The sequence below is a fragment of the Amblyomma maculatum genome, chromosome 11 (assembly GCF_055883805.1).
Source record: "Amblyomma maculatum isolate TAMU_Amacu chromosome 11, ASM5588380v1, whole genome shotgun sequence".
NCBI classification, from domain to species: Eukaryota; Metazoa; Arthropoda; class Arachnida; order Ixodida; family Ixodidae; genus Amblyomma; species Amblyomma maculatum.
The window spans coordinates 100,975,038-100,994,900 of record NC_139354.1 but is presented as its reverse complement, the minus strand read 5'-3'; the positions used below and the strand labels follow the sequence as shown (position 1 = coordinate 100,994,900).

At 45.9% G+C, this 19,863-nt stretch overlaps 1 long non-coding RNA gene across 2 annotated transcripts in view; it reads left to right on the top strand.

Moving 5' to 3' along the window:
- LOC146174506 (uncharacterized) overlaps positions 1-19,863 on the top strand; it is a 247,447-nt gene that overhangs the window by 214,420 nt on the left and 13,164 nt on the right. For both annotated transcript variants that reach the window (XR_014702262.1, XR_014702263.1), the window contains 2 exons: positions 5,283-5,378; positions 11,591-11,654. This is a non-coding gene — a long non-coding RNA (uncharacterized LOC146174506). The remainder of the gene's footprint in view (positions 1-5,282; positions 5,379-11,590; positions 11,655-19,863) is intronic.

The window sequence follows — 19,863 nt, the reverse complement described above, 5'->3', positions numbered from 1 at the left end:
CTAATGAAAATCCCAACAGAGACTCACGCTCCTATGAGACCCTGCGGTACCAACCAGATTGGGAAAGTCTCCCGAGATACCTGCCCAGACCTTGTGCTAGTAAAAAACGCAGATAGACCAAATTGGAGTAATACGGACCAACACCTGGGTAGCGATCACTATATCCTCGCCACCAGCTTGACTACCGGCAGACACAACTGCGCGAACTGCCGAACTACCGAACTGTGCGAACTGCGGAACTGCCGTGCCCAAGCTAGCATGTTCGGTTAGTTAATAAGCTTCCTTAGGATTTAGCAACACGCTGCAGTGGGCGAAGTTCGACAATACCATCTTGGTGTATTTGGCCAAAGCCAGTATGAAGAAAACTAATTGGAGTTAGCGTTTAAATAAGCAACCGCTGATATTGCAAATATGACTACGGTTATTTTGGGGGGCATCAGTTCTTTTGGTAACCGTTGCACTGAGTGGTCTGGTGTAACTGGCAAGCTGAATGATGCAGGAGAGGTTATAAAAATCTAAAAAGTGTCTTTTCTTTCTACCTGGGTTTATAAGACGCTATTCTGCGTTTTTCTACAAGCATAAGGTTCACTGGATACATTGTAGACGTTGTTGAAGGTCGTTTTTGCATTTTACAATTTGTACATATAACAGAAGAATGATTCGACAAGGCGCGCGCTGCCGTAGATATTGAAAAATATATTTCCATTTCTGGCAAAACACTTGCTATAAGAGAGCAAAAGATATGAAAACGAAGATCCTTAAGATTAGAGAAAAACTTTTTCCAATGGCTCTGCAGGCGAACTTTCTTTTCCACGGCATGCAATAGGACGCCTCTCCATACAGGCAGTGGGCCATACATGGAGGACAGTTGATGCTTATATCAATTACCTGCCTGTACAGGTACGTCTTGTCTTAGAGTGAATGCACGAGATGGCTAATCTTATAAGCCCATTGAGTCAGAATTGTCCGTTCGTCGAGGAAACATTACGAAAGTACAAAAGAACCTTGAATAAAGTGCTGCGCATGTCCCGTCACGTTTCTATGATGCATATATGGGCCGGCCGCACTGAGGCTCTGAAAAGAGCAGCATTGTAGTCACATGCGCACTCAACAATAAACAATCGAGTACTGTAACGCCGCATTCACACACGGCGTTCTCAAATAATCAATAATTGTAATTGGTATCCTTGCGCTGTCATCAAGACATAAGCTTTCAAATCCAAGGCCAGGTCTGTGGGTGTGTTAGTACTCGTAACGGATATGCACAGAGTTTCTAAACCAGTGACCGAAATTCTCATCCAGACTTACGGGTAAGCATCGATTCAACTTTCACTATCAAAGGTGACCTTAGATACAGGACGAGTGCGCCGTAGAATGTAATTTGTAATTATGTTTGCGAGTTTATTTTACTGTAAAACGTTTCTATCTAGATCTGTCTATAGTACCTGTGACGTAAACGCGGAATGCAAATAGGTTTAGAGTGATATAGACTGAACTAGTCTTACCGTGTGCAAAAAATAAGATAGTAACTAATGTGGAATCGTGAAGATAGATATTAAACCTGCTTCAGATGAAATAGATACCCTATGGCAAAAACCAGCGTTTTTCAGCGTCTTCCAGTGCGAACCAAGCACGATTTTGGCGCTGGTTTTGCACTGGATCTGCTGGGCATGCGGGAGGTCTGCAATATTCACTGGGTCAGTTACGGGAAGACACTGGTTGCACTAGTACGATGGCAGAAAAACGCTGGGATTAGCTTTCTGACGCTCGGTGTGTCGCTGCATCCGCGATGCATTGGGAGAAGCGCTGGGGCCGCACCGGTCTCAGTACCTCAGTTAGCCGGTGCGGCCTCTGGCGTCGACCGGAGTAGCATCCCTCAGGGGCGACATGGCAACAGCACACTCGCAATCGACCATCGGGGCGCATGTGATAAATATCGTTCAAGCAAGCGCTTTTTGCTGCGAAGTCGTTGTGCACCTGATAGAAAACAAATGGAGTATCTTTTTTGTAGAGTTTCCATGTTTCGTTAGGTCGTTTCGAGCGTTTCGAGAGAGACCCCGACCGCAGCGCCTCTGATATCTTATGACACACTGACGATTAACGTAAAACTAAAGCTGGAATTGAATAATGTGGGCTACTATGCATAACAAACTTCACAGCTGATCGTAAGGGCGCTGTAACACAATGATCACAGCCAAAATATTGAATGCTGGCTCAATCGCAGGCGAGCGTAGCCTGCACCATTGCCCAGTATAAAGAGCAGAAAGAAAAAAACTCAAACAAGGAAGAGAGTAGTTTATCGAGCGATGAGCCCATGAGAGAAAAAAAAAACAACATGCAGCGCTTGTGATGCATAATATTTTGCGTGTTTCTGAGACTTTTGAGCTGCTTCTTACTCTGCGTATAAAGCAGCCGAGCCCTCTGTCATCGCAACGCTTCTTGAAATGTTTACAGACAAATAGGTTTAGTTACACGCAAAATAGCGTCGTCGCCGCTGCGCTTGCGGGTATTTAAGCTTGGTCGCACATTTTTCCTTAAAGGATTGTACTAATGCTCCGTGTTCAGCAAAACTTACTCCCATAGTAGCAGAGCACCACCGAAGAGCCGGCGTTGGTAAATTGGCCAGTGTTGTCAAACTCGAAGTGTTAAAAAAATTCCAGTGCACAAAATAGCGCGCATAGGCATCTAGAACATTAGTTGCAAGTCGTGAGAGCATGCACAAAGCTTCAATAATCAAGAAGTTGTAATTGTGATAGCGGCAGCAATTGCATGTAGACTGCGAAAGCTGAAGTCCTAGCCTTATAAATGCGGTCATGACATAAAATTCAGAAATATTTCGAAAGGAACCAGTTGTCGGCGTGGCCGAGGAACAAAAATCTACTGACAATCTGCCGCAAAAAAAGATGCCCTAAACCCACGCCGCCATCCTTGACACTTCAGAATAAATTCGTGCGGCTGCACTTTTCCCATTTTGAAGCCCACACAAAAACCGGATATCTTATGCAGCGTCTGCACACTCAATCTTGCACGTGTAAAACTTGCATCATATTCCACAGCCTAGACATGAAGAAGAGGTTGCACACTGTGGCTCTTGCAAAAATTGTTAAACCAGTTCCTTTCCACTTATTTGCACTTTTCCGCATGTCATCTGTGCATGCTCTACAATATGTTTCGCTATCATGTTGTCTTGCAAAAGTCAGGCAATAATAAAAACAAAAGGTCGGTGCGGCCGAGTGGTTAATGTGGCGAGCTAGTGGTTAAGTATAGGTGCCCAGGTAACCAAGTTCGGAGCGCGCTAGGTGCCACTCTTTTTTTTTTGTTATTTTTTTACTTTTTAGGTTTTATTGATGTACCTAACTTGCTTCGTTACTTTTTACCTTTTAATGTTTATCCCTGGCCTTTTTTTCTGCGGGCGAACAGTGCCGCCAGTGCGGAGCGTGCCGTATGCCGCGTCCTAGTGCGCCCAGTTGCCAGCGTCATGTGACCATAATCAGGCACTGCGCTGGGGTGCTTGGACCCAGTGGCACTGCGTTTTGCAATAGTGTAGACGCAATGGTCTTAATCGTAGCTATACATTTTCAATGCTGCTTGCTAACTCAGGGAAGAGTTCAGTTCATAGTGATGATGGAACAATGCACAAATGTAAAGTAATTTTCTCGCCAAATAAAGCGCAAGGATCACACGAGTAACTTGTTTATTGCATATTCAGGCACAAGACATGGGTTCAGCCACTTACTCAATTCGAATGTAAGCGGATAGACTTCGGTCTTTGTTCCCCTCACGGCTTTCCTCAGAATTTTGACATCTCTCAGATGAAAAAATGCATCACCTTAAGTCGCTCTCGCCCTAATAGCCCCGTAATCTGTTCTCGATCACCAATTATTACTATAAAAAGTAACATGAGGTAGCTACGATAGATAGATTTAACATCAGAGCGTACACCGAAGATTTCACAGAATATTTAGAAGCCTTCGTTTTTGCAAAAACATATTTATTTGTGGCATTTAGCTTTCAAGAGCAACTTTAGCTATGTGAAACATCATAGTGTAAGGCTCCGGAAATTTGGACGACCAGCGGTTTCTCACGGGAGCTGATACTGTCCAAGAAAATGATCGCCTTGCTTTTCACCTCCATCGAAAATCGCCTGCCATGGCCGAGATTCTACGCCGCATTCTTGGGCACAGTACTAGAGCGCCTTAATTACTGCAATACCGAGGAGCAAAGATATCTATTCACCTTTTTACCTGAATAAATCGATTGCAGTCAATAATGTATTATTTTCTCAAAACCGCATGAAAGCAATCAGAAGGAATTTACCAGCACTACAAGTGACACATTTATATAAAACTTTTTAATGTAAGGAGCCACGATTTAGCTGGTTAATTAACCATAGCATAAGCGTCTGCGTTTTGCGTTCTAAAACATGCTGCTAGAAACAAAACTTGACCAATATTGTCATTCCCAACGCTGACGTCGGAATCGTGTTGAAGCAATTCTTCTTTAATCATCATTTCGGAGTCTTACGCCCCTTCGAAAAGTGCTTCAAAGAACGAATACAAATATTTTTCAACTTGTCATCTTCAATTTTTGTATATCGCCTCAGACATCGTCTCTTCTCACTTTCCTATGCCACGACAGTCAGTGTTTGAGAGTAGGCGGAACATCGTTTCTAGTCTCTGCATGAAGTTATAACAGTGAACCTTTACTGGCGCCGCCGGTAACGAGCGTTGTATTGCGAATTCGAAATGGGTAAACTGGTAGTATTATCGTTGAAAAGGGTTTTATTGGGTTGTCTGGGGGACGATACGCGACCAGTGACGCAGAGCGATCGTGTTGCAAAGAACGATATCTGGTCCGATCAAGGGAGCCAGAGGTTCAAGTGCGCGCCCCATCAGATGGCGAACTAAGAAGCCTTCGTCGTTTTTTTCTGTGCAGCGAGGTCATTTTTTTCACATCTTGGCTTTCAGCGGGCGATTAGGCCACTCGTTTTGAATTACATAAAAGGAACACAATGAAATATTTTCCGCGAAGTATTTGTATCATAATTATCTTCCTTTTCATAGATAAATAATCTTAATTTTTCTTGCTCTCGAACCTGATGTAGCGTGCCTTACATGTGTGTTGATGTGTGTATTGCCATAGCCAACGCTGTTGTGATGCTTTGTGTACAAGGAGCTCATGTTCCGCCGTGCTGTTTTACGCCCTAACAACAGCGTTTTGTTGAAGAATAAATTTCAATTCGAATTAGAGCGTTGCCGTACGGTTGTTTGCTGTCATTTCAGCACGAATACTACAGTGGCTACCGCAAAGTTCACAATGCAGAATAACCTGGTGTACGCTCTTGGATTGCTGCTCTGTTTCGAAAGCCTAATTCTAAGGTATGTGCGTATTTTTGAGACTCCGAAAAAGATTACCTATTCCTGAATTTAGAGACAACCGGACGCTTTTGTAATTTATGTGAGGTCTGCTACCATGGGGTATAACTTCCTGAAGAGCTCTCTGCACTAAGATCCCGACGCGTGGTCGTACAGCGGAGGATTGTTTAGTCGATCTTATCTCAGTGCCTGTGAAGTTTGTATTTGGTTCAGGCGGATTTGACCTCAAGAACGAAATCATGTATGTGATAGCGTTTGTGAACAATCCTAGTATGGCATAACAGCACTTTTTACCGGTGCTGTATTATCCGGTATAAATATCATCCTGGTGTGATCAGTCCTGTTAGAGCATAAACAGGTTTATCATCATCATCATCATCACCATCACCATCATCATCATCCTCATCATCAGTGTGACTATAGCCACTGCAGGGCGAAGGCCTCTCTCATATTTCTCCGATTAACCCAGTTCTGTGCTAGCTGCATCCACTTGACCCCTGTGAACTTCTTAACCGCATCCACCCACCTAATTTGCGGCTGCCCCTGCTACGCTTTCCTTCTCTTGGAATCCACTTTGTTACCCTAAGCGACCATCGGTTACTCCCACTTCGGACTACATGTCCTGTCCATGCCCATTTCTTCTTCTTGATTTCCACTCGAATATCAGTAACTTGAGTTATTTCTCTCACCCAAACTGCACGCTTCCTATCTCTTAATGTTACCCCTACCATTTTTCGTTCCATAGCCTTCAGCGTTGTCCAGTTACTAGTTGAGTTTGCAGGGTGTAATAAGTAAGAATCATGAGTAGCTTCTTCAGCAAACGGAAGAACCGGAAATGGACATTTTAAAATCCTAACGAAGAGACTAAAAATGAAATTGACTTCATACTGTGTTCAACCCCCGCCACTAAGCAAGATGTATAGGTAATCGAGAAAGTGCGACGCAGTGACCACAGGATGGTGAGGTCCCAAATTAGCCTAAATCTGAAAAAGAAACGCAACAGATTAGTAAGAAAGACATCCATGAATAAATTAGAGGTGAGGGGAAAGGCAGAATAGTTCAGGATCTCACTAGAGAATAGATAATCAGCTCTAGCCGAGGGTGGCGACATTACCTTAGAAGCAATGAACCATAATTTCAGAGATATCATTACTGAGTGACCTGTAGAAGTAGGCTCAGGATAGTTATAGAGGATACCGGTAAGCTGTCTAAGGAGATGAAGGATTTGATAAAGAAACACTAAAGTATGAAAGTTTCCAATCCGACAGATGAGACAGAATTGTGAGAGTTATCAAAGATAATCAATAAGCGCAAAATTGCCGAGATAAGTAAGTATAACATGGATAAAATTGAGCATGCTGTAAAGAACGGGGGAAGACTTCAAGCGGTAAAGAAGAAATTGGGGATAAGCAAAAACCAGATGTATGCGCTAAGGGACAAGGCGGGCGACGTCATTAAGAATATAGACAAGATAGTCCAAGTAGCCGAGGAGTTCTATACAGATCTCTACAGTAGTCAAAGTAGTCCGGACCGTAATGAGATTGGCGGCAGAGAAAAACAGTCCGATGTTTCACTAGTGAGGAAGGATGAGACCAAGAAAGCATTAGAGACTATGAAAACGGGGAAATCAGCTGGAGAGGATCAGGTATATATAGATTTTTGGAAAGGTGGGGGTATATCGGGGCTAGAAAGACTGGCGACCTTGTTACGCAGTGCCTGGTGTATCGACGGTACCGGAACCATGGAAGAACGCAAACATTATCTTAATTTGTAAGAAATGGAACGCTAAGGACACGAAACATTACGGACCCATCAGCTTACTGGTATTTCATTTCATTTTTATTTCCCCAAAGGCCCCTTTTGAGGGGCATTACCCAAGACGTGGATACAAATTTTGGATGAGATGTCACAAGGAGATGCGTTATGACAATAAATAGCTGTAGGCTTTTCTTGCGAAGATTATTGGATTCGTTGGTATTGCAGTCTCTTCGGCAGGGCCATTTCAACCCGCGGCGGTGAGGGGAGGGAGAAAAATGAGTTTACGAAGGTGACAGTTCGTGAACGTGGACAGCTGAAACCGAGATGATGGAGAGTGTGGTGAGATATATATGCCGATGGGACCATATAGGGTGCAGTTTGTAGATGGCTGAAAAAAAACTTGTGAAATAGTAGACTGGCTATGTGGCGGCGTATCTCGAGTGGCTGTAAACCTGAAAGGGATTTCAGATATGATACACTGGTGCTGTTGTGGTATGGCGAATCAATAAACCTGGCGGCGTGGTTCTGCAAAAGTTCTAGTCCATTTTTGAGCTAAGCTTAATGTGGGTGCCAAATGGGTGACGCATATTCTAGTTTTGATTTCACAAGTGATTCGTAAGCTAGTAACTTGACGTGCATGGAAGCATCGCGAAGAGGACGTCTTAGGAAACCAAGGGATTTGTTAGGAGAAGAAATGATGTTCAGGACACATCAGCACACAGAGTCACGCCTGAATCTTTGTATGATAGCACTGGTAGCAAGGGAACGGAGGCAATTTGATAAGGGGATTCGAATGGGTTGCGGCGGCGCTGAAAAGACGGTACATTACATTTGCGAGGCCATAGTTCCATTTGCCAAGTTTCGCACCAATCCTGTATCTTGTTAAGATCGTTTTGGAGGTATAATTGATCAGAGGTGTTATTAACTGGTTGATAAAGAACACGATCATCAGCAAACATGCGGACTTTAAAGGACACTTGAAAGGGTAAATCATTTATGTATATTAAAACAAAAAGGGTATCTAGTAAGGAACCTTGAGAGATGCCAGATGTTACAGGAAGGGAGCTGGAATTATATTCATTTACGAAAGCCATATAAGGTTTGTTACGTATAAGGTATTTGCCAAAGTAATCGCTAATAAAATCAGGACAACTTTAGACTGTAATAAAGCAAAAGATCAAGCATTATTTCGGAAAGGATACTCTACTATCTATCATATCTATACCATCAACCAGGTGATAGAAAATGCTCGGAATATAACCGGCCCTAATATATAACATTCATTGATTACGAAAAGGCATTTGACTCAGTAAAGACCTCGGCGGTCATGCAAGCATTCCGAAATCAGGGTGTGGACGTGCCGTACGTGTAAGTGCTGGAAGATATATATAGTGGCTGCACAGCAACCATAGTTCTGCATAATGAAAGTAACAAAAGTCCTACAAAGAAAGGTGTTAGGCAAGGAGGCACGATCTCCCAGCACTATTCACAGCTTTGTTACAATTATTCAGAGATTTGGAATTCAGGGATAAGGTATATGGAGAATATCTCAGTAATCTGCGATTTGCTGATGCCATTGCCTTGCTATATAACTCAGGGGATGAATTGCAAAGAATGATTGATGACCTATACATGAAACGTAGAAAGGTAGGCTTGCAAATCAATACGCAGAAGACTAAGGTAGTGTTCAATAGGCTACGGAATGAACAGCAGTTTACGATAGGTAGCAAAGCACTCGAAGTAGTCGAATATGTCTACTTAGGACAAGTATTAACTGCAGATCAGGACCCTAAAAGGAAAATAACAAGGAGAATAAGACTTTGGTGGCGCGCATTTGGCAAGCATTCACAGATTCTGACTAGCAGCTTACCGGTATCGCTCAAGAGGAAAGTATACAACAACTGCATCTTACCTGTACTCTCCTATGGGGCTGAAACTTGGAGGCCAACAAAGAGGGTTCTACATTCGTTGAGGACAATGCAGAAAGCTATGGAAAGCAAAATGCTAGGAATATTGTTAAGAAGTAGGAAATGTGCAGAGCGGGTAAGAGAAATAACTCGTCACTGTCATTTTTGTGGAAATCAAGAAGAAGAAATTGGCATGGGCAGGGCATGTAGCGCGAAGAAAGGATAACCGATGGTCGCTTAGGGGACCAAACTGTATTCCAAGGGATGGAAAGTGTAGCAGGGGGCAGCAAAAAGTAGGTGGGCGGATGAAGTTAAGGATTTCGCAGGGATCAAGTTGATGCAGCTAGCATAGGACTGGATTAATTGAAGGAATATGGGACAGGCCTTCCCCCTGCAGTGGGTATAGTCAGGCTGACGAATATGGATATGCATGCCCGCCTGTCTGTAAAACCAATCTGCGCAAGTCGCACAGACGTAGCTCACACAGATTTTATTTATTTATTTATCTGATACTTACGACTAACCTCCTTGCGGACGTTGTTGCAGGTTTGGGGTATAAAATGAAAGCACAAAATGACAAATGTTAACAGTAAACATTAAGTACGATAAAGTCCAAAGTCAGGCTCCTCCCGCACCACTACTATTTCGTGAGTACAGAAAGATCCGGAATCGGCGGTATAAATGAACAGGTCCATCCGAAAAACGTTTAATTATGGAAGTAACAAATATAAAGGGGGGATGCTACTACAGCTATCCAAAGCTAGGTGTACGGGCCCGCGGAGATGGCCTGATTTCCCTTGGGAAGTGGAAGATTGAGATGGGAGAATAGGAAATGGGAAGTAGGAATATGGGGTGGTTTATAATTGGTTTGAAGCGATTTGGGGACAGCGACTTTTTTCATGGCTTTCTCATTTTTCTGGGTTACCCGTAGGGCCTTTCTGGCAAATACAGATAGAGCAGCAAGATCCTTCGAATATGCGAGCCCGCCTCGTGGGAATGCAACTCACTTATTGGGCACACCCGGGCACCGACGCAGAGACAGGTGAAAATGCAACGTGGGGGGCGAATCTGGGGCTCCTCCAGAATAGACTTGGTTTCATATCCTGTACCAACCACAAGCCCGGGTTGTTCGCTGAGTCAAATCAAGGGGACCGTTCGCTCCCGTGGCAGCCCACCGCGTGCTTTCAGAGGTTCCAGCTCAGACTTTTATGTGCGATGATGCGTCCTCCTCAGGCGCAGGCCTGCGAAGGCACCGCTGTCCACCTAAAGAGCATCACCTGAGGTTACCAACCATCATCCTGCCTTTATTTCATCATCTGAGCTTACGCAACACCTAACGAGGTGCGAGCGTTCATGGCCTGGCTGCCGGTCCAACAACCATGAACCGTGCTCTGTCTGAGACAATCTCGAGACTACTGAACGTTACTCCTTTAACTCGGCAGGCATTCCCATATAACCTGCCCTTTTGTCAGGTTATACTGTCAAAATTATACTGCAGTAGAAGCAAGCTCCACCTTAGATGCTGACTGTTTTTTGATGTCGCAGTTTTCAGCCAGGCCAGGTGACTATGGTCCGTCTCTGCAGTGTTTGACCATATTTGTGCAACTACTAGACTCCCTCATCCTCGGCGTCCCACAACGACACCTATGCCGCGCATCTTCCCGGTAGTGTAACTTTCCCGAGGTGACCTTTGAAGCCCAGCCACATATATCCTCCCGCGAGGGCCAGGTATCTGCTTTACCGGAACCCGTCGCGTCGGTGACTATGGCACGCCCTCGCTTACCGTGTGTCCAGCTCTCATGTGTTCAGTCTGGAAGATAAACTGCTGTGCACTCAGGCCTGCCTCAGCTCAGGCATCGGACATCATGTGCACAGCTGGCCCTCCCAACTGTGTGGGAGTTTGCTCCCCACTGTTTTGGGGTTTTGCATCCCCAGAGGTGGTTGCCGGCAAGTCCACTCCAAAGCTGGCTCTTAGTCATTGAGCAAATCCAGGCAGCCATAACCACCTTGACCTAGTAAACGTGCAGAGGGGACCACGTGAAGGTCACCAGAGATCGGATTTACCCCCCCCCGCCCCCTGGCTGGTAAAAAGCAAAAGTATGCACCACTCAATGCACTACGAAATGTCTGTTAAAGGAAAAATAAAAGAATAAATAATTCTGACACCAGTGCCATCAGTAGAAACCACCGCTATAGCGTGCTCCATCTGCACGCCAAATTTCTTGCAAGACTTCGTGACCACACTTAGTAACAAAAAGCTCCCCAGTAAAAGACTACCATAAAATTTTATTTTATGCTTCATTTCGAGCTTAAAGCTGAAAATTGCTGTAGTAAGTATAATTTACTGACTCCTGGTTACCTGCTAAGGAAAAAAGTCTAAATGCCTAGCTCTGATGAGTGGAACAGAAAGTTGTAATGTCGCACGGTATTTGTGTTATGCAAAATATTTGCGGGAGATGTCGCTAAGTTCGCGATCACTGGCTTAATGCGGAGCGTTACGACGGGCATGGTGCTGAACATACTAAATTGTAATATTTGTTTCTTATTTAGCGTGAATGGATGCCTCACAGCTCCACCTCGAAAAAGAGCCGGTGCAGCGGAATGTGTCGGACAGGTAAGTATTATAAACGCCATTTTTAAACGTCGTTAGCAATGTCTCTGTTTCACGTACTGAAGTCACTTTAGTGATGGTAGGATATCATCAGCTTCGAAAATTGTGAGACATTTTTGAAGGATCACAGTAAAATTTACCAAAGTACCATTCGTGATGTGAAACCAAATACAATTATTCAAAGAAATAGGAACTGTCCGCACACACTCAAAAACCCGTAAACATGCCACCATAGTGGTGCGGGGATTAAGGCGTGTCACGAAGCTGGGGTAGCTCGACTCGGCCTTCACTTTGATAGAGTGCCGAGTCTTGGGGTTGAATAAAGACTGAGGCTGCGATGTTGGTCAAATGACCACAGGCAGGCTGAATGCAATTTTACAAAGCCTATTTATGTGGTGAAAATTGACAGAGCAGCGATATAGTAGAGTTAATAGTTCGTCGAAAATAAGAACTGGATACGCCATCTACCCAGTGGCAAAAGCAATATTTGTCACTCCGTAGTGGCCTTAAATTCATTTCTTTTCCTTCCCTCTCCGATGATGCCAACCTACCAATTCTAAGGCGCATACATCAAAGATCAGTGACCAGGTTACACACATCACCATACACACCAACACTTAATGTCTGGTAGAACATGGGAAGGCGAGGAGATTGCAAGCACCGGTTTCTCAGTAAAAAGCTGTCTCGACAGTGCAGGTGAGTTGCCTTCTCAGAGCACTTAACGGTCAGAAGAACGAGATGCATCAGCGCCCAACAACCGCATACTTCTTTTCACACCACTCGTAATGGATGGTTGCTTTCTTCCTTATTCCCCTTTCTTCTCAAAATCGGATATGGTCCGTTCACATTGTCAATCGGTTGCTCTTAATAGGTGCTGCTTTGCTGGGGGTGTCGAACTCCAAATAAAGCGTTGAAAGACTCCTCAGCCTGTTTTTGCAAACGAGGTGGCATTTCCATCTTCCTCTTTACTTCAGTTGGTGACACGAAACCACGCTGCCGGCTCGTTGGCTCTAAAGTAGTGACAGCCTCCTTCCCCGCCACACTTGTCACGGAGGGTAGTAGTCGAAGCGACTGCGCGTGCAGACCACTTACTCGCCCGCCGATAGAAGCTCGAAGCTCTGTCACTTGATGTGACAGCTTCATTGCAGTATTCACTGCTGCAGGTCAGATTCTTTGAGTCAAAAACTCAACCACATTTGGAAGCGAGCACTCGGCTCCCCTCCAAAGAGGTCAGATTAAAAAGTGGAACAGCCATCAAATTTTGTTCTTTTCTGAGAAAAGCCTTCACTCAAAGCGCCTAGTACCCACGTATGCCGTGAAAGCAGCACGTGCACACTTACAATTACACGTACTGGCAAACTAAACAAAGAATTACCTAACGATTTAGATACATGCTGAAGAGCACTTTGGGCCGCTTAGAAAGAAAGTACTACGAGAGTCTGCATTCCCAATGAATTTGCCCTTCTTGTTCTTTATGTCAAAATTATGCTGCTGTAGAAGCAAGCTCCACCTTAGAAGCCGACTGTTTTTTGATGTCGCAGTTTGTAGCCAGGCCAGGGAACATTGGTTTGTCTCTGGACTGAATTTGGCACCCCCAAGGGAGCGTTGTAATTTCCGGATTGCCCATACAATGAAAGGGCGCTTTTGACCTATGCGCAATAAGCCATATCTTAAAATTAAGTTTTCTGCGAAGGTATAGCACATGATGCTCATTACCATTATTATTCCTGTGGCAGAGTATTGCGCCTAGTCCTCAATCACTTGCATCGCAGCGGACCGTACATGCTAGGTCGTAATCAGAGGCTCACAATAACGGACGGCTTATAAGTGCTTTTTAAACCTATGAAGGAGGCTACCTCTTCCTTGTCCCAGATTACGTTCTTCGGCTCTGTTCTGAGGAGAGCATCGACCAGTAGGCTTGCCAAGGCTATTTGGTTAAGAATGTAATGATTCTTAACCCCGTCAGCCTCAAAAATGTCCGAATTTCCGTATCAGTTTTCGGCTGCGAGTAGCCTTCTACCACTGAAAATTTGACTTTGCTGAATGCCGGAAAAATTGGCCTATTTCAAGACTCAGGTAGTCTACGGTGGCTCCGACAAGTAAATTTTCGGCCTTTACGGTTAGCCCATCTTGACATAAACTGCTCACCACGTCTCTTAGATGCACCATATAGTCCTCGCAAGAAGGAGAAAAGACATCAATTTCATCCAAATTGCGCACCGGGAATGCTTCAAAGAAATTCAATACATTTAAAAGAGAAACAAAAAGCTGCATTTTTGAACCCGAAGTGTATCATCGTAGACTGATAGCTGCCCCTTCGAGTGATGACAGTAATGTATCTGCTGACGCGTTCAGTGAGCGGTATTTGCCAGTATCTTCACTTAAGAGGCAGCGTAGTTGATAGGTCGCTCGACTGACCTCTTCCACTCCATCATCAATTCAGGAATATGGTCCACTACAGGCCCCAGATTTTTACGTCGAGCTTCTACCAAGATCGTAGGCAAAGCGTAATTGCTTTCTGATTGTTTTATTACACCAAATTCGAGCATCCGCTTTACTTGCCTATGCAAAACGTTTTTGACTTACATGAACTGGGTAGCCCTTTGTCCGCACTGGCTCGCTGGAAGTCAGCTAACTATAGCGCTGAAACAAAATTACTTCTGCCTGCCCTGTACATGAAAAACTTCTCAAACTAAGCTATCAAGTGACTAAAATCAAACAACTGAAATTTTTAGGTCCACCTCTTCACTTCAATGAACTCATTCAATGAACTCTAGGGCACATACTTCAGAGATCGGCAATCAATCGCACACATCATCACATGTCCTTGCATATTTCTAGTAGGCATCTGGTGGAAGGCACTTGGTGTCTAGTAGGCCATGAGAAGGCGATGAAAAGATGTCTCGACAGGGCGGGGAGTTACCTTCTCAGAAGCACTTAATGGCAAAAAACGAGCTGTGCAGGATCCCAACAACGGTGTATTCCCTGGTTTCATTACACTAATAATGGCCGCTGCTTTCTTCCTCATCCAACTTCCGGCTCCCAATCAGCTACGTTGAATTCGCATCGTCATTTTGTTGCTCTGAATATGCTCTCCTTCGCCGAGAGGGGTCGAACTCATATAAAGCGCGGGAATGCGCCTTGCAGTGTTTCTTAGAACATGGTGGCGTTTTTTTTTATTTCGTTCGTCAGATTACGCACGCAAGTGATGGCTCCGACAGCTCATGTGCAAGAAGCAGCCGCAGAGATCTATGCTGCTGCACTACGTTGTCCTGCACCCCGACGCGACCCCCCAAGCCCTCGTCGCTATCATTCCGCTCACGAAAGGCGCCCCTTAGCCCCCGCCCGCCAAGTATACCTACGATCTCCAAGCCCCAGGAAATCCGACGCTTAAAGGACATCTAACAACCGACCACTTTGTTTCCATTGTTGTGAGGGTGGACACATACTCTGTCACTGTCCGTCCCGGCGTATCGGCCTGCGTGGTTTGACCATCGACGCCCCACAACCCCGTCCTGGCGAGCAACCTCAAATAATTGACGACTTCCTGCGAAGGGAAGCGCACGTGTTGACAAGTCGTCTGTTACGCTCACCCTGGGCGTCCAGGGCCTGGTTTGCGTCGTCGGCACATTGCTACTTGCGAGGGTGGTCCCCTAACCCGCACAGGGGAAACTAAATAGAGGAACCTTTTGAGGTGAGGTTGCTTCATTGCGAAAACACGAAGATTCTCCGCCGCCGACGACGAGTAACGACGACGCGGGCATTAAATCGCAGCTCCGAAAGATTACAAGGTCTACGAGATCACAACCAGACTTCAAGTTAACATCGCCGCCTACCGAAGTGACGACGGTGTGCCCCGGCCGCGATCTCAGCATGAGACGAAGCAGAGATCGAACACCGAAGCCAACGTGCAATACAAGGACGCGAACAAGAGAACTTCAGGTTGCTGTCGAAGGTCGCACACTAACTTCCCTAGTAAACGCTGGAGCTGACTATTTAGTCACGAGTGGACCGTTTGCCTCCCAGCTCAGGAATTTAACAACCGCTTTGGTATGGTCCGCTAATCTGCACCGCTGGTGCGAATTGTTACGCCGTCCGGGCGTTCACCGCTAGAGTGACAGTGAATGGACGCATTTACTCAACGAGCTTTGTGTTCATGCAGGAATGCTCTCGTTACGTGATTTTCGGTATGGACGTTCTCAATGAGCATCAGGCGATCGTCGATCTCCGCTCAAAGCTCGTCAAGCTCTGCTCGAACAGAGGAATACCTTCCACGACGACTTCGACGCGATACATGGCTCTAAACGTCCTCGACGAAGTATTGAGTTACCGCCCTAATCAAGCATCGCTGTCTCCGCGGTTATAAGCGACATCGAAACTGCTGAAGGTGTTGTCGAAAGAAATACCAGTTATTTTGGAGCTCGGAGTAGGAGTCGCAAGAGGCGTTGCCCGTTTCCTTCATGGACAGCCTCAGGGGCTCGTCACAATCTTCAAAGGATATGGGCACCTGAACAAGTGCATGACGTGTGCTTTCCTTGATGTGCAAGCGTACATCCAAGAAGTCTTCGCCCTCCTCAGCCACCTTGAAGACGATGCACCGAACCGAGCCTTGCAGCCCATTTCGACATCAATCCAGCACGCCCCCGAGAACGACAAAGCCGGATTCGCACTCTTCTTGAAAGTTGCAGCCAGTGCTTTTGTTCAGCGTTGAAGGTAGGGCAAACTTTGTTGGCAAAACTTCGCATCATCATAGACGAACAGGATTGATCGTTACGTCAAAGCCTCTATTGTGTACCGCCGCGTGAACGCCAGGCCATAGGCGATGAATTTGAGGAAATGTTGCGTGATGAAGCAATCCAGCCATTGAACAGCCCCTAGACGTCACCAGTCGCCTTGGTGAAGGAGAAAGACGGCACACTTCGCTTCTGCGTTCATTACCGCCGCTTGAATAGCCTAACGAAGAAGGATGTCTTGGCGACACCCTGGACCGGCTCTGTAACGCTAAGTACTTCTCGTCGATGGACCTGAAGAGCGGGTAGTGACTAATTCAGGTCGATGAATGAGACCACGAGAAAACGGCTCGCATAACAACGGACGAACTCTTTGTATTCAAGGTAAATCCATTTGGTTTGTGCTCCGCACCAGCCACGTTTCAGCGGGTAATGGGTACTGTGCTGGCTTTAAGTGGCGGCAGATTTCTTTGCTGTTTAATGGATGACATTATTGTGTTCTCGACAAACTTTGAAGATCACCTGCGAAGATTTCGAAGAGTACCTGACGCAATCAAGTCCTCAGGTTAACTTGAAAGCATAGAAGTGTCACTTTACCTACGAAGAGATGTTTCTAGGTCACATCGTCAGCAAGGACGGATTCGCCCCTACCCACAGAAAACAGCTGCGATTGCACAGTTTGTCATTGCACAGCTTGCAGATTGCACAAAATGCCATAAATATCCTTCAAAAATTTTTCAACAACACAGGCCTATCCCTCAACCTCGCTAAAACATGCTATGTCCATGTGGGCAATAAGGCCGGCAGCAGAAGTTTCACAGCTAATTCATTCGCGTTGACAACTGACAATACCCCGTCCTTGAACTGGAACATACCAAGGTGTTGGGCCTCCATGTACATTCTTCAGGAAAAGGCACAGTTTGGCTATCCGATGTACGCAAAAGTGCCATGAACACACTGGGACTAATTCGAAGAATAGCAAATCGTTCTGGTGGTGCCCGATCAGATACCGCTCGTCGACTTGTTCGTGCTGTCTTTCAACCGCGGCTTCTATACCAGGCACAGTTTCAGAAACTGACAAAACGGCAATGGTCCACACTCGAGGCACTCAACCACGAGGCCATGCGAGTCATTACGGGACTGCCTCGATCAACTCCTATCCGTCTACTCCAGGAGTACGCCCACCTTAACTCGCTGGCAGAATTAACTGCCCAAAGACAGACAAACAGAGCAAGAAAAGCTTCCCTTCGTCTTGAATTAGAGAACCAGCCACCTCCATGGGACTACTACCACCTTACTTCTAATAAGCCTCTACTCACCAAGAAGTCACAGCTCTCATCATTATTCTCAATAGCGTCTTGCACAACACATGATGACTGTATTATTTACACAGATGCAGCCGTAACCCTGACGGGTGGTTCAGTTGCTTTTATAAGCTCAACTCACCCTCACCTGAACACCAATCGAAGTTACGTTACCGACGACAAATCAACTCTTGCCTTCGAACTGCAAGCTATCTTAAACGCCATAGAAGCGTTACCTGCCGACCCTACGTTTAAACAAGTACACATAATGACTCACTCTAAAGAAGCCCTAAAACATTTAAAGAAAGCCCATGGCACTCTTAGGGTCGCACAGACTATACATGCTGCTTGTCACCGTTACCCAGTGGCTATAATTATTCACTGGGTTCAAGACAACAAAAATTTGAATACCATAACAGCAGACGCGCTTCCTCATCCAGAAGATGTGTCACAACCTATTCATTATTCCTTGCCACCGGATCCGCTCCTGACCCATTTGACATCATCAGCATCCCTCAGGCAGCGTACACGTGCTCTAATTACCCCGTGTACGTACCCCCTTACCCCAATCTAACAAGAGTGGAGGAGGTATCTCTGAGACGGCTGAGAGTCGGAGTGGCCCTTACGCCCGCCGTTCGACACCAGTGGCAAAGTACTACTATTCCAGTTCCCGACAAATGCCCACACTGCGAAGAACCCGCTTGCGACACCACTGTCCGGCATCTGATATGGACATGCCCAGGAACATCGCATATGCGCAACACCATTCTACAAAAAGCTGGACTTTCACCTAGTAATGACTCTCATTTCCACTTATGGACAACAAACAAGATTTATGCACGCAGTTTGTGTGACTTCTTGCACATGGCTGCACTCCACACATTCCTGTGACGCTATACCCCCACCTTTTATGCCGTGTGGCAAACTCAGCACAATAAATAAATAAATAAATAATTGCACAGTTTCCACAGCCTGGTGACAAGGAAGATGTGCGCCTATTCCTCAGGCTGTGCGCGTATTACTGATGATTCGTCAAGAACTTCATACCCCTCGCCGAACCTTTGACGCTGCTTACAAATGAAGATGTGCCATTTCAAAGGAAAACACCTCAAGCGGAAGCCTTCGAAGAGCTCGAGCGTCGCCTACAGTCCCCTCCTCTGCTAGGACACTTTGATGCGAATCCGAGATTGATATAAATACCTACGCGAGCAGTCTGGGCCTAGGCGTTGTTCTCCTTCAGACGAATGCCGGACAGGAGAGGATGAGAAAAGGACAGAAGGCTAGGGATGGAAACCAGAAATAATTCCGGTTGGCTACCCCGCACTGGGGAAGGAGAATGGGGATAATTGAGGAGAGTAGAAGAGGAAAGGAGGTGAGAAAGTCAGTCTGTCAATCAGGCTGGTCTTTCTTAAAAAGCGAAGTGCCTTGTATGCTTTGAGCGCAGATTACTTCTGGCCATGTTCCCAAGGTCTTCCTTTCCGCTAAGGGGTGAGCGTCCAGACGATACAATGCAAGCAAGCAGAGTATGTCTTTCAGTTGCAAAAACAGGCCATGCGCCAAGGAGGTGCTCAATCGCTTTGTCAATGCCACATCGTTCACAAGCAGGGCTGTCATCCATCCCAATCAGTAATCACCTACGCTAGCAGGTCCTCCTCGAATGATGAAGCCGATTACTCGACGAGCGAGACAGAGTGCCTGACAATCATCTGACAAGTTCCACCCGATCATATACGGCCGACCATTCAAGATTGTAAGCAATCACCACGCGCTCTGCTGGCTGGAAAGTTTGAAAGATTCCACCGGCCAACTTGCCAGACGGAGCTATACGTGTTCCAGAATTCGTCAATACAGTCGTTTACAAGTCATGCCGCAAGCACTCCCTTGCAGTCTGCTAATCACGAGCCCCTGTTGATGCGCCGGCGAAAGAGGACAACGAAGAAACCTTTTTGGGGCCTGTAAGCGCCAGCAGTTTCGCAGCACAACAGCTATCAGACCCTGAGCTGAATGCGCTAGCCAATTACGTAGAAGGAAAGACCGCTACCCCTCCTGGCGTGTTCAGCCAACATTTATCATCGTTCGCGTTAAGCAATGGCCTCCTCGTGAAGAAATTCGCACCCAAGAGGACCGCGCAGCTTCTTGTTGTGCCTAAATGCCCGCGGCAGGAAATTGCAGGTGTTA